General features: G+C 39.5%; 1 long non-coding RNA gene across 1 annotated transcript in view; it reads right to left on the reverse strand.

Annotated features, from left to right (window-relative positions):
• Positions 1-247: 247 nt before the first annotated feature.
• Positions 248-14,896, reverse strand: part of LOC113594665 (uncharacterized) — a 39,464-nt gene continuing 24,815 nt past the window's right edge. The window contains exons 2-3 of the long non-coding RNA XR_003415088.2: positions 14,194-14,249; positions 248-445 (exon numbers count right to left, since the gene is read on the reverse strand). This is a non-coding gene — a long non-coding RNA (uncharacterized LOC113594665). The remainder of the gene's footprint in view (positions 446-14,193; positions 14,250-14,896) is intronic.

Raw genomic sequence — 14,896 nt, forward strand, 5'->3', positions numbered from 1 at the left:
TTTCACTTTGTTCTCTTGGCAGAGATGTTAACTAGAAACTTGGAAAACCCGTCAAGTTTGTCTTTTATAAAGAGAGTTCTGCAGAGAGGCTCTGCAATCACTGAGACCGTGGTTCAAATTTGGACTCCAACACTTAGTAATTACACAACTTAAGACAATTAGCTAACTTAAGACAACTTAAGTTACAAATGTCTGCAAGGCTCAGTTTTCTTGTCTGTAACAGAAGGATGTTACTGTTTACCTTATAGAATTGTATTGTGAGGATTACATCTGGTAGCTTGGAATTTGAATAAATGAATGAGACAGACATAAAAGATTGAACATTATTCCCAATTCCAGACATGGTAAATATCCAGTAAATGTTGGCCATTACTGTATCCAGCAGATAGTTTCCCATTAGTTTATCCATCCTGTTACTCTTCAGCATTCAATATAAATGGGAGGCCTGGGACAAAAAGAGAATTAAAAGCTAAAGTTGCAGGTAAAATGATTATCATGGTCCCTTATAGGACCCTAAATCTTATTCAGGACACTTTAGGTTTGCCAGTTCAATTACTAGTTCACGATACCCTTCACTATTGCCTACCCTTTTCTTTTTTTTTATTAAATTTCAATGTAATTTATTTAAAATTATTAAATTTATAATGTGAATTTGATGAGATAAAAGGGAAAAGAACATTCTTGCTTATTCTTCTGCAGCTGAGCTAATGTGGTTTAGGCTTATTATCTCGACAAAAGGTAGACCAAGTTAAGAACTTGGCTTTTACAATGACTGTCTTCAGTATTTTTCCAACAGTGATGATCAGTGGGTATGATTAATCAGAATGGATGAAAGTGGTCCTGGAAGCCTGCTGCCATGTCAGGTATAAATCTTTTAGGTACTATATCAAGTACAGATCCTGCAGGAGGGTGTTCCAAATCTTGAGGAGGTCTCAAGGGAGAGACTGAGAGGGTCACTTGGGGATATTGTAGCAATGGCCACACGCCAATCACTATGGAAAGCATTTTAATACTTTTAACACCAATATGGTAATGCTATGGTGTACCAGTTGAATATCAGCCTTGCATTTTTTCACATATTTAGTTATGATCTCCATCCCCTAATTCATTGGAGCCCAATTTCTCTGAGCATATATTCAAATGATGAATGAAAGTTGTCAGTTTAAAGCTCCACAGAGAAACAAGGAAGGACAGTGATTAAGAATTTGAGTTCTGGAATTAGGAGGACCTGGATTTGAGTTCTGGAATTAGGAAGTCCTGTGTCACTTAAGAGTTATATGACCTTTGGTAAGTCACCTATAAACCCTGAAGTTTACTCATTCATTCACACCTGTATTTAATCAGTAATATTTATCATACGCCTAAACTAAATACCCCAAGTGAGTGAGTAGAGGGTGATAAACAACACTGAGGTATCTGACTTGGAGAATATGTTAAAATTGGGCAAATGTGATATAAAAATAAATTATTGAACAGATTATTTCATATGGTGATACATGCTATTGAGAAAAAGATAAAAGAAAAGAATAGATGGGGAGAAGTCATTTAGAAAGGTGGTCAGGAAAGGACTCTCCATATGAGCGACATTAGTCCTGAGATGTGAATAATAGGAAGCTGCCAGTTATGAAGATCTGGCCAAAGAGCATTGCAGGCAAAAGAAACAGCCAGAGAAAAGGCTACGGAGCAGGGATATATACTCAGTTCAAGAAATAGAATAAAAGGAATGCATGAGCAAAAGCCTATCCTGAAACAATGTCAAAAGGGTAGGCAGGGGCCAGATTATGCAGGACCTTGCCAGCTACCATAAGTTGAAGTTTTTGTTTTAAACATACGGGGTGGCCATTGGTGTTTTCAGCAGGGAGATTGCAAGGTCACAGTTTCCTCACCTGGAAAATGGGATGCTATTGGGAGTGGTGGAAGGTTAAATGAAGTAAAGCATGCAAAGTGCTCAGCAGTCCCTGAAATATATTGAGCCCTTTGTAACTAGTAGATTAAAAGTTTTGGCTGCTCAAGTTTAGCCAGGGGACGTCCTTGCCTTTCCTACGTGAAGGAAAGAGAACAAAATGTTAAACCAAATGGACATTGGCAAAGAACAACCAAGCATTCTGGACTCTCCAGGCCACAGAGGCTTATGTTGAACAGGCACTGATCCTAATTCAGGATAACAAATGTCTTTTCATTTCATGGAACTGTGGCATGCTGGGACTATATTGTTTATGAGCTTGATGAATCAGATGAAAGGCTTTCCCAGTGTTGTCTCTTACTAATTATCTTTTAATGAAACTGTCTTGATTGCCATAAAAAATACCCCAAACTCTGTTTTCCAGGCAACAAGCCAGTGCCACACAGTCAGCATCAACTAATGCTACTGGTATATTGCCATAGCCTGAGAGCCCTTGCTTACCTTTCCTGAAATATGGAATTTCAGGATTCGTGTTCTCATTTCTTTGATATGTTGTTTGATAATAGTTTTTTGGGGGGAGGAATGGTATGTACTATTTTGGGGATTAAGGGCACAATATACCATATTATGCTCCCCTTTCCCGTGACCAGAGGCCTTCTGATGATACCCATTTCCACTATATTTGCACTCATCTTTCAACAATACTGTGTTTTGGGAAAGACCATCCTTAAGCTTGAATTTACAATCACGTGTTACGTTTCCAAGAGGCATGATCCCCGTATCTTGAATGACCTTTTGCGTGAGAAGATACTCCCTTTTTCAAGGAGTAATAAAAGAGCAGAGGACAACACAACTGAGTGTATCATTCAATGCCCTTAGTTGCTTTGATGTTATTTTGGGGTGTATTCAAGCTGTCAAAACCCCTCTGCCCCAAGACCCAATCCAGCCATTGACTGACCAGACAATGTGGCCCTTGTGTGAATAGAGAGTGAAGATACCTAGTCACCAATGAGAAAAAATCCACATAGGCTGGCAGGCAAGATGAGGCTTAAACTGCTCTAATGTCAAGAGACAGTAAGCAGATTGTCCTGGAAGCTGCCAGAGAAGCCACTGATGCAGCTCTCTTCCCGTTGCTATGACCACAAACTCCAGAAAGTAATTTTGTGTTAACCTTTCCACCTCAGTCCCTGAAGTGTCATTGAGACCTCTAAAAATCAGTAGAGGATGATAAGAGCTTGTAGCTGGCATTGGTGTTCAGTGAGCAATGATGTCTAAAAGTAGGTGACTGGCACTGGCCTTCCATTTTGAGGTTTCAGGGTCTAGCCCTTGTCAGTGACCACCTATCATGAGAAACGTCAGACATCATGCTAACTGTGATGCAGAAGGCTGAGGTGGAAAACAGGATGCCGATTCATTAGCACATAGTAGAAAATATAACTGTCACAGAAAACTGAACCCCCTGCATGATTATTTCATGCTTCCTATGATATAGAAAGCACAATCATTGTTGGAGGAAAACTTTGTTGAATCACTATAAATTGAAAAGAAGTACTAAAGAGTCCAAATCACCAGCACTTTCTCTACTTACAGGTGGACAGCTTCATTGCAGTTTCTTTGCCTGTAAGCAACAGAAATCCACTCTGACCAGCTTATATTAAAAGTGAATTTAATGAAAACATATAGGGAAGCTCAGTTTAAGGAAATAATGAAGAACGGGGTTTCAGAGAGGACAAAAACTAAAGTAGCTCTGGAAATTACTTGCCTGCTAACGTGTTGGTGTGTTGGGGTACAGTTTTCTTGAATGTGTACCAGTGGTTTTCTTGTCTTTACTCACTCCATCCAAAGTTCAACTTTCTGACTGAGAAAGTTGGCTATAGCTTGGGTCAAAAGCTCACCCCTTGTCAGGGAAGGTCAGAGAACTTTGATGAACCTTCAAATACAGCTTGCATCAGAGGTGGGTGTTACATTATGGGAAGACCAAAATAACAAATGCACTGAAAGGAAAATTTGAAAGTTGTTTGATGGGTATCAAAACAGCACAAGAGTACATATGTGTATGCACACATGCATGTGTGTGTGTGTACATAAAATGTTCTTTTATTTTGCATTTTTCATGCTATGACATCTTGGGGACTTGCTGACCCTGGAGGCACAGAACCTCCCAGGGTTAGCTAATGTCTAGAGATAGCAAAGGAGCACACCTTTGATATAAAAATCAACAAATCCAGAGTCCATACTCCCAACCACCTTCTTTATTGGGTTCTCACTCTGGCCCATTTTGTCTACCTGCTTAATCACCCCCAGGACCAGGTATAGACAACTAGGGACAACCCTTAAGCCCCAGAGCCCACTGAGATTATTCAAACTAACCAATACTAAACCTGCTTACCCTGCCTCACCCATTCCTTCTAAAATAAACCACCATAAACCCTCTTGACCACATTTTCCCCTTGTCACTTTACCTTGTGAATGACCCTGGTTCCATCCTATGTGGTCCTGCATGGTTTGCTATGCTTATAATTTCTAGGAAACTGAGTAAATTACTTCATTCATGGCAGTCATTTCTGTCTGTCTGTCTCTCTCTCTCTCTCTACACACACACACATATATACATATATATATGTATGTATATATACACACATATATATATACACACATATATGTGTGTATGCCACACTCCAGTGTGGCATCTTCCCAAGTATTCTCTAAGAGTAGTTTTGACTGGACTTCTGCTGACTTGACAACTTGACCTTGTCATAAGATAGGACCTGGCTATATACCTCATATAACTTCAAAATATTCTTCCTGTGTTCTCACTTCATTATCTAAAACTGACCTCCAATCCCAAAGCAAAAACCTTTCCTTTCAGCTCCTTGAAGAAAGAGAGTTTCTCTTATCGTAAAAAAATAATTTTAGAAGAAAAATAATGGGCTGCATCTCGAATGTCACTGAGACAAACACAAACAGAAATCTTAAATATCCTTGTGACCTTTTGAGATCTCAGCGCTACCCACAAGTCCGGAGATCCGATCAAGCTAATACAGCAGCATGAAAATCAGTGTCCAAGCCTCACCTGAAAGAGTTAATGCAATTTCCAAAGACCCTCAACCTGTTCCCAGGGAGTAGTTAAGGTACTAGTAGTCCCTGTTGTCATTTGGTTTGATTTCTAATGCTTTTAAAGAGACAAAAGCTGGGTATGTGTGTGCCGTAGCTGCCCTTTTCAGGTTTTTTTTTTTTTTACTGTAAAAAATTCCTGCTGAACATTTTAGAGTATGATCATGTTTGGTACCAAATGAAAAATGACATAAGGGGTTTGAGGGGAATCTGCACATTCTGAAGTTTGAGGTTTTTAAATTCCTCCTGAGGGTGATTCTGAAGCAGAAGAAATAGTTAATTAAAACAAAAAGGACCTTGAATTTTGTGAAGGTGTTTCGGGTTGGGGGAGTGGGTAGAGATTTTCAGACGTTCTCTGTCTCTGTCTCTGTCTTTTTTTTTTTCCTCTATATTTCCAGCTTGAGTGCTATTCTGCATATATCCCAGTTCCCTATTCGGCATGTATGTCAGAGGAGGAGGGAAAGAAGCAGGAATAAGAATCACAAAAATGACCCAAATCCAGAGTCTTGATTGCTACTTGGCGCCAATGCTGCTGGACTCTTGAGTTCTTCTACATGAAGACACTAATATGAGAAAGAAAGAGGTTTGTACCCCCAAAGGGTTATTTACTGCTCTGGGAGATTTTCCAGTTTCTGGTCATTGTTGTGCCTCTCCTCAGAATTCTCCTGCAGCTAAAATTGTCAAGTGAAAGCTCTCTGAACACTCCAGGTAAGTGAGAAGGAAGTCTTTGGCCATCCCTCCAGATGCTGATGCTAACGTGGGTCTGCCAGCAGCTATCAGGGTAAATGCTGTCACTTTCTATAGTCACCCTGCGGTCTGACTTAGGAGAATTTTCTTAGAGCTGTTAGGTTTTTTGGTGAATTGAGCACATCTAAATGTTCCATTTGGCCATTAAGTTTTTTTCCCCCAAAATTTAGAATTATACCTTAGCCATGTTAAAAAAGGAATTAATATCTTTGGCCATGGCATAAATCCACAAAAAGAAAAGCTTCTGAAATGTTGAGGATGAAGGAATAAGTGTTGTGAGTAAAAGTCATTCAAGACACATTTATTGAGTGGTAATTAAAGGTAAATACCATGAAAAGTACTAGGGGAAAGTATCTTTGAATAAGGGGCACTTTTAGGTAATTTTGTCTGGATCCTCAATGGGAAGGGGAGTATGGACTAATTGTACATTACATGGAGCTGTAGTGGGGCCTGAGCTAGAGCTTAACCTGGGAACCACACCTATGCGCATGTTTCACAGACTAGTGGTCAGTCTGAAGTCAGGTTGTAGAGGAGCTGGGGAGTATTCTGGCACAAAATTTCTGCTAAGGGCCTGGTATATCTAGGAACTTCATGCATATTTATTCCTTACAAGAACGATGTGCAGTGAATTCTATTACCCACTCCAGGTTTAAATTACAAGGAAAGTGAGATCCAAAGAATTTCAGTGATTTTCATTCATTTCATTCAACAATTTTTTTAATTTTTATTTTTAAAATTTACACCCAAATTAGTTAGCATAGAGTGCAACAATGATTTCAGCAGTAGATTCCTTAGTGCCCCTTACCCATTTAGCCCATCCCCCCTCCCACAATCCCTCCAGTAACCCTCAGTTTGTTCTCCATATTTGAGTCTCTTCCGTTTTGTCCCCCTCCCTGTTTTTATGTTATTTTTGCTTCCCTTCCCTTATGCTCATCTGTTCTGTGTCTTAAAGTCCTCATATGAGTGAAGTCATATGATATTTGTCTTTGTCTGACTGATTAATTTCACTTAGCATAATCCCTTCTAGTTCCATCTATGTAGTTGCAAATGGAAAGATTTCATTCTTTATGATTGCCGAGTAATACTCCATTGTGTGTGTGTGTGTGTGTGTGTGTGTGTGTATATATATATATACACACACATCTTCTTTATCCATTCATTGATAGACACTTGGGCTCTTTCCATACTTTGACTATTGTTGATAGTGCTGCTGTGAACATTGGGGCATATGTGCCTCTTTGAAACAGCATACCTATATCCCTTGGATAAATACCTAGTAGTGCATTTGCTGGATCATAGGGTAGTCCTCGTTCTAATTTTTTGAGGAGCCTCCATACTGTTTTCCAGAGTGGCTGCACCAGCTTGTATTCCCACCAGCAATACAAAAGAGATCCTCTTTCTCCACATCCACATGAACATCTGTTGTTACCTGAGTTGTTAATGTTAGCCATTCTGACAGGTGTAAGGGGTATCTCATTGTGGTTTTAATTTGTATTTCCCTGATGACGAGTGGTGTTCAGCATTTTTTCATGTGTCAGTTGGCCATCTGGATGTCTTCTTTGTAGAAGTGTCTATTCATGCCTTTTGCCCATTTCTTCACTGGATTATTTGTTTTTTGGGTGTTGAGTTTATAAGTTCTTTATAGAGTTTGGATACTAACCCTTTATCTGATATGTCGTTTGCAAATATGTTGCAAATATGTCCCATCTGTTAGTTGCCTTCTAGTTTTGCTGATTGTTTCCTTCCCTGTGCAGAAGCTTTTTATTTTGATGAGGTCCCAATAGTTCATTTTTGCTTTTGTTTCCCTTGCCTCCAGAGACGTGTTGAGTAAGAAGTTGCTGTGGCCAAGATCAAAGAGATTTTTGCCTGTTTTCTCCTCAAAGATTTTGATGGCTTCCTGTCTTACATTTAGGTCTTTCATCCATTTTGAGTTTATTTTTGTGTATGGTGTAAGAAAGTGGTCCAGGTTCATTCTTCTGCATGTCACTGTCCAGTTTTCCCAGCACCACTTGCTGAAGAGGCTGTCTTTATTCCATTGGATATTCTTTCCTGCTTTGTGAAACATTAGCTGGCCATAGGTTTGTGGGTCCATTTCTGCATTCTCTATTCTGTTCCATTGATCTGGGTGTGTATTCTTGTGCCAGTACCATCCTGTCCTGACAATTACAGCTTTGTAGTATAGCTTGAAGTCGGGGTTGTGATGCCTCCTGCTTTGGTTTTCTCTTCAAGATTGCTTTGGCTATTTGGGGTCTTTCTGGTTCCGTACAAATTTTAGGATTCTTTGTTCTAGCTCTGTGAAGAATGCTGGTGTTATTTTGATAGGGACTGCTTTGAATATGTAGATTGCTTTGGGCAGTATCGACATTTTAACAATATTTGTTCGTCCTATCCAGGAGCATGGAATCTTTTTCCATTTTGTGTGTGTGTGTGTGTGTGTGTGTGTGTGTGTGTGTGTGTGTTCTTCAATTTCTTTCATAAGCTTTCTATAGTTTTCAGTGTATCGATTTTTCACCTCTTTGGTTAGATTTATTCCTAGGTATTTTATGGGTTTTTTTGTGCAACTGTAAATGGGATCGATTCCTTGATTTCTCTTTCTGTCGCTTTATTGTTGGTGTGTAGGAGTGCAACCGATTGCTGTGCATTGATTTTATATCCTGCAGCTTTGTGGAATTCATGAATCATTTCTAGCAGTTTTTGGTGGAATCTTTTGGGTTTTCCATATAGACTATCATGTCATCTGCAAAGAGTGAAAGTTTGACTTCCTCCTGGCCGATTTGGGTGCCTTTTTACTTATTTGTGTTGTCTGATTGCAGAGCTAAGACTTCTAATACTATTTTGAATAACAGTGGCGAGAGTGGACATCCCTGTCTTGTTCCTGACCTTAGGGAGAAAGCTCTCAGTTTTTCCCCATTGAGGGTGGGATTAGTGTTGGGTCTTTCATATATGGCCTTTATGACCTTGAGGTATCCTCTTTCTATCCCTACTTTCTTGAGGATTTTTATCAAGAAAGGAAGCTGTATTTTGTCAAATGTTTTCTCTGCATCTATTCAGAGGATCATATGGTTCTTGTCCTTTCTTTTATTGGTGTGATGAATCACATTGATTGTTTTGTGGATATTGAACCAGACCTACATCCCAGGTATAAATCACACTTGGTCGTGGTGAATAATTTTTTTAATGTATTGTTGGATCCGGTTGGCTAATATCTTGTTGAGGATTTTCACATCCATGTTCATCAGGGAAATTGGTCTTTAGTTCTCCTTTTTAGTGGGGTCTCTGTCTGGTTTTGCAATCAAGGTAATGCTAGCTTCATAGAGTTTGGAAGTTTTTCTTCCATTTCTATTTTTTGGAACAGCTTCAAAAGAATAGGTGTTAACTCTTCTTTAAATGTTTGGTGGAATTCCCCTGGAAAGCCATCTGGCCCTGGACTCTTGTTTTCTTGGTTTACTAACTCGATTTCTTTGACTGGTTATGGGTCTGTTCAAATTTTCTATTTCTTCCTGTTTCAGTTTTGGTAGTATACATGTTTCCAGGAATTTGTCCATTTCTTCCAGATTGCCCATTTTACTGGTGTATAGTTGCTGATAATGTTCTCCTATTATTGTTTGTATTTCTCCTGTGTTGGTTGTGATCTCTCCTATTTCATTCTTGATTTTATTTATTTGGATCCTTTCGTTTTTCTTTTTGATCAAACTGGCTAGTAGTTTATCAATTTTGTTAATTCTTTCAAAGAACCAGTTTCTGGAGGTGCCTGGGTGGCTCAGTCGGTTAAGCGTCCGATTTCGGCTCTGGTCATGATCTCACAGTCCGTGAGTTCGAGCCCCGCATCAGGCTCTGTGCTGACAGCTCAGAGCCTGGAGCCTGCTTCAGATTCTGTGTCTCCCTCTCTCTCTGACCCTCCCCCATTCATGCTCTGTCTCTCTCTGTCTCAAAAATAAATAAACATTAAAAAAAGTTTAAAAAAAAAACACAAAGAACCAGCTTCTGGTTTCATTGATCTGTTCCACCATATTTTGGTTTTTGTTTTTTGTTGTTTGGTTTTGATAGCATTAATTTCTGCTCTAATCTTCCTGTCTTCTTCTGGTTTGGGGTTTTATTTGCTGTTCTTTTTCCAGCTCTTTAAGGTGTAACGTTAGGTTGTGTATCTGAGATCTTTCTTCCTTCTTTAGGAAGGCCTGGATTGCTATATACTTTCCTCTTATGACCGCCTTTCCTGCACCCCAGAGGTTTTGGGTTGTGGTGTTATCATTTTCATTGGCTTCCATGAACTTTTAAATTTCCTCTTTAACTTCCTGGTTAGCCCATTCATTCTTTAGTAGGATGTTCGTTAGTCTCCAAGTATTTGTTACCTTTCCACATTTTTTTCTTGTGGTTGATTTCGAGTTTAATAGTGTTGTGGTCTGAAAATATGCACGGTATGATCTCAAAATTTTGTACTTGTTGAGGGCTGATTTGTGTCCCAGTATGTGATCTGTTCTGGAGAACGTTCCCTGTGCAGTGGAGAAGAATATATATTCCTCTGCTTTAAAATGAAATGTTCTGAATATATCTGTTAAGTCCATCTGGTCCAGTGTGTCATTCAAAGCCATTGTTTCCTTGTTGATTTTTAAATTAGATGATCTGTCTGTTGCTGTGAGTGGGGTATTGAAGTCCCCTACTGTTATGGTATTACTATCAATGACTTTATGTTTGTGATTAATTGATTTATATATATGAGTGCTATCATATTTGGTGCATAAATGTTTACAATTGTTATGTCTTCTTGGTGGATAGACCCCTTAATTATGATATAATGCCCTTCTGCATTTCTTGATACAGTCTTTATTTTAAAGTCTAGATTGTATGATATAAGTATGGCTACTCCAGCTTTCTTTTGTTGACCATTAGCATGATAGATGGTTCTCCATCCCCTTATTTTCAATCTGAAGGTGTCTTTAGGTCTAAAGTGGGTCTCTTGAAAACAGCATATAGATGGATGTGGTTTTTTTATCCATTCTGTTACCTTAGGTCTTTTAATTGGAGCATTGAGTCCATTGACATTTAGAGTGACTACTGAAAGATATGAATTTATTGCCATTATGTTGCTTGTAGAGTTGGAGTTTCTGGTGGTGTTCTCTGGTCCTTTCTAGTCTTCGTTGCTTGGTATTCATTCATTCATTCATTCATTCATTTACATGTATTTATTTTCTATCTTTTCTCCCCTCAGAAGTCCCCCTTAAAATTTCTTGTAGGGCTGGTTTAGTGGTCACAAACTCCTTTAATTTTTGTTTGTCTGGGAAACTTTTTATCTCTCCTTCTATTTTGAATGACAGCCTTGCTGGATAAAGAATTCTTGGCTGCATATCTTTCCGATTCAGCACACTGGATATATCCTGCCACTCCTTTCTGGCCTGCCAAGTTTCTGTGGATAGGTCTGCTGCAAACCTGTTCTGTCTTCCCTTGTAGGTTAAGGACTTTTTTTTCCCTTGCTGCTTTCATGATTCTCTCCTTGCCTGAGTATTTTGTGAATTTGACTATGATATGCCTTGTTGATGGTCGGTTTTTGTTGAATCTAATGGGAGTCCTCTGTGCTTCCTAGATTTTGATGTTTTTGTCTTTCCCCAGGTTAGGAAAGTTTTCCGCTGTGACCTGCTCACATAACCCTTCTACCCCTGTTTCTGTCTCTTCCTCTTTTGCGACCCCTATGATTCTGATATTGTTCCTTTTTAATGAGTCACTGATTTCTCTAATTCTCAAATCATGCTCTTTTGCCTTAATCTCCCTCTTTTTTTGTGCTTCATTATTCTCCATAAATTTGTCCTCTATATCGCTGATTCTCTGTTCTGCCTCATCCATCCTTGCCGTGGCGGCATCCATTTGAGATTGTAGCTCAGTTATAGCATTTTTTATTTCATACTGACTAGCTTTTACTTCTTTTATATCCACAGAAAAGGATTGTAATCTATTTTCAACTCCAGCTAGTATTCTTATTATCATGGTTCTAAATTCTGGTTCAGACATCTTGCTTGTATCTGTGTTGGTTAAGTCCCTGGCTGTCGTTTCTTGCTGCTCTTCCTTTTGGGATGAATTCCTTCATTTCATCATTTTGAAGGGAGAAAAGGAATTAATGAGGTAAAAACTTAAAATTAAAAAAATATTAAAATTAAAAAAATATTGAAATTAAAAAATTAAAAACACACACAGAAAAAATCAAATAAATGATGCTAGATTGTCGGTGTGTTTTAGTCTGGGTGTTGAAAGTGTTTCAAAAGATTAGAGAAAAAGGGGAAAGAAAAATAAAAGAAAATCATTCGAAAATCTGAAAAAGATTAATACACTGAAGTAGACTAAAATGAAATTATATAAGTAAAATAGAATTTGAAAAAATTTACACAAATGTAAAAAATATAGTAGAAAAAAATTAAAGAAAAATATTTTTAATAAAAATTGAAAATAAAAATGATTTTTTTCTCTTTCTGTATTCAAGAAAAAGAAAAGAAACAAAAAAGAGGAAAAAAAAGAAAAGAACGAAAATTGCATAGACAGACTGGCAAATGGAATGAAATATGCCTGAAATTACTTTGTTTTCCCCTAAAAGTCAAACTATGAAGCACTTTATAGTTCATAAACTAAGCAGGCAGAGAGACTCGTGTTCCTGAAGAGGAAGGTTGGCCCAGTTGGGCGGGGCCTAGTGTAATGGCTCCATTCTCCACTAGATGGCACTGCTTAGCTTATTGGGGTGGATTATCGCGTCACTCATAGGTGCGTATGCGCATGTGTAGGAGCGGTGAAAATGGCGTCACCCAGCTACCCAGTCTCTAGTATTGCAACTCTTCCTCTGATTAGCAATTGCACACCTGTCCTTTGTTTTCAGCTTCCGTCCACTCCCTGCTTTACACAGTCTGTGACCAAGCCCCAGGCAGCACCTCCCTCCTGAGTTTTGTCACAGATGTGGCTGTTTTTCCCAACCCTTTGACCCCTTCTGCCCCTCTGCAGGAGGGTCTCACTGAAAAATGGCTGGGTGCTTGCTCCATTCAGGTACATTTGTGGGATTGTGCTGCTGCCGAGGCCCAGAGACTGTGGCCCGGTGCCAGCCCGCCCCAGAAAAAGTTTGTGAGATAGCGTAGAAGCAGCGTTTCAGGGACTATGGAAAATCTCAACATGCATCTGGCACCAGGCTTCACCCTTAACGATTTGTTCCAGCACCAGCAAATGTGGTTCTTCTCTCAGGTCCACTGGGGCTCTGCCTTTGGGGGACCCACACAGCCTCTACCTGGTGTCCTCCCAGCAGGGGAACTGCCTCTCCCCATGTGGCCTGAAGAACCTCGGACTCCACTCTGTTCCTGGGGATTAGCCCTTCCCACCAGAGCACCACTAGGTATCAAGCTGTGGAGTTCTAGACTCTGTGCTCCCCCTGTTTATAGTCTTAATGGAATTTAAACCCTCTCCTTTCTCCTTTCTCCCTTTGTAGTTCAGTCCCTGTGGCAGTTTCCACTTTTCCACTTTCTATCAAGCTGCTTTTGGGGGGGAGTTCTTTTCCTGTATTCTTCCTCCCTCCCCTCCCCCCCCCCCCCCCCCACCGAACTCATCTCTATCCTCTTTCTATAAGCAAAAGTGGCTCCCTGCCCTCTGGGGCTTCTCTCTCCCCCAGTTCACCTCTCAACACCACGTACCTGCTTGATTCTGTGGTTCATGTTGTGCAGATTGTTGTGTTAATCCTCAGATCAGTTTTCTAGGTAGGCAGGATGTTTTAGTGTTGGTCTGGCTGTATTTTATGGGCACAAGACACATAAAAAACTTCCATGCTGTTCCACTATCTTGGCTCCTCCCCTCAACAATATGTATTGAACACCTACCAGGCTCCCGCCTTTTTTCCTTGTTCCAGGGATATAGCCAAGAGCAAGAAACCAGGTCTCTGTCTCCTAAGATCTCGCATTCTTAGGAGCAGGTAAGGTGTCAGGCAGTAAATAAGAAAAGCAAAACGATGAATGAAAGCCATCTGTGTTCACTCAGCTTTGTGGATCAGAGCTGTCATTTCACACCAGATTTCCCAAATCTGTTTGTCACAATGCCAGAAATTTCTCATACTCTAAAATCAGACTCATTGGAATATGCCAAAAGAATTTACCAATGAAAACTTAGAAGAATTTGTTGGTGCTTTGGGTTTTCACTTTTCTTATCCTTTAGGGTTGCTTGTGACTTATTTTCATCCATAGGGCAATGCTGGGAAAACTATATGGTGAAACTCAATGTGGCTTTTTCTCCAGGTAGAGTTACATGTTGGGTTTCTGAAAATCTAGACTTTTATTACTTTCATTGCACTCTTTGAAATCCTCAGCTTCCCTTATCTTGAAAATTTTGTTCAGCACAATATGCTTCATTCTGCACATTCTTGAAAATGCATACACACATAGGAACTCAGGGGTGAGGACTAGTGAAGAGAGCCATACCTTTGATGTTTCCTTAATTATCTGATGGAATGTGAAGATAGAGCTGTAGAATATGCCTATAATAAAGAGAAAACATTTATTGCAAAGTCCTCAGGAATGATAGAATATGAATACTCGTACATGTGGTTAAAAGAGAGACCATAATCTTTAGTCATAATGTTGGCCCACTTTCGATATTTTAAATATGCCTTTATGAGTCTGTTTGGGGATATTATCACCCAAGAAGTATTAAAGAATACTTTAATTTTTAAAAATACATTGTTAGGGACAGAATTGTGTACCCCCTTACCACCAATTCATACGTTGAAGTCCTACCCCCTGTGCCTCAGAATGTGACTGTTTTGGAGATGTGGCTTTTGAAGAGATAATTAAGATAAAATGATATTACATGACTGGGCCCTAACCCAGTACCAGTACAGCTGGTGTCATTATAAGAGATTAGGACACAGACAAGCACAAGGGGAAGGCCATGTGAAGAATAAGAGGAGGAGGCCATCTGCCAAGGCAAAGGAAAGGCTTTGGAAGAAAGCAACCTGCCAACACCTTGATCTTGGACTTCAAACTTCCAGATCATGAGAAAACACATTTCTCTGGTGTATATACAGTCTGTGATGCTTTATTATGGCAGACCTGGCAAAGTAATACAGAGGTGTCACTATGACTCTCATTGAAATCTGAAAGAAACACATAACCAGTTTCATGG

This window comes from Acinonyx jubatus, chromosome A2 (assembly GCF_027475565.1).
Source record: "Acinonyx jubatus isolate Ajub_Pintada_27869175 chromosome A2, VMU_Ajub_asm_v1.0, whole genome shotgun sequence".
Classification (NCBI taxonomy): domain Eukaryota; kingdom Metazoa; phylum Chordata; class Mammalia; order Carnivora; family Felidae; genus Acinonyx; species Acinonyx jubatus.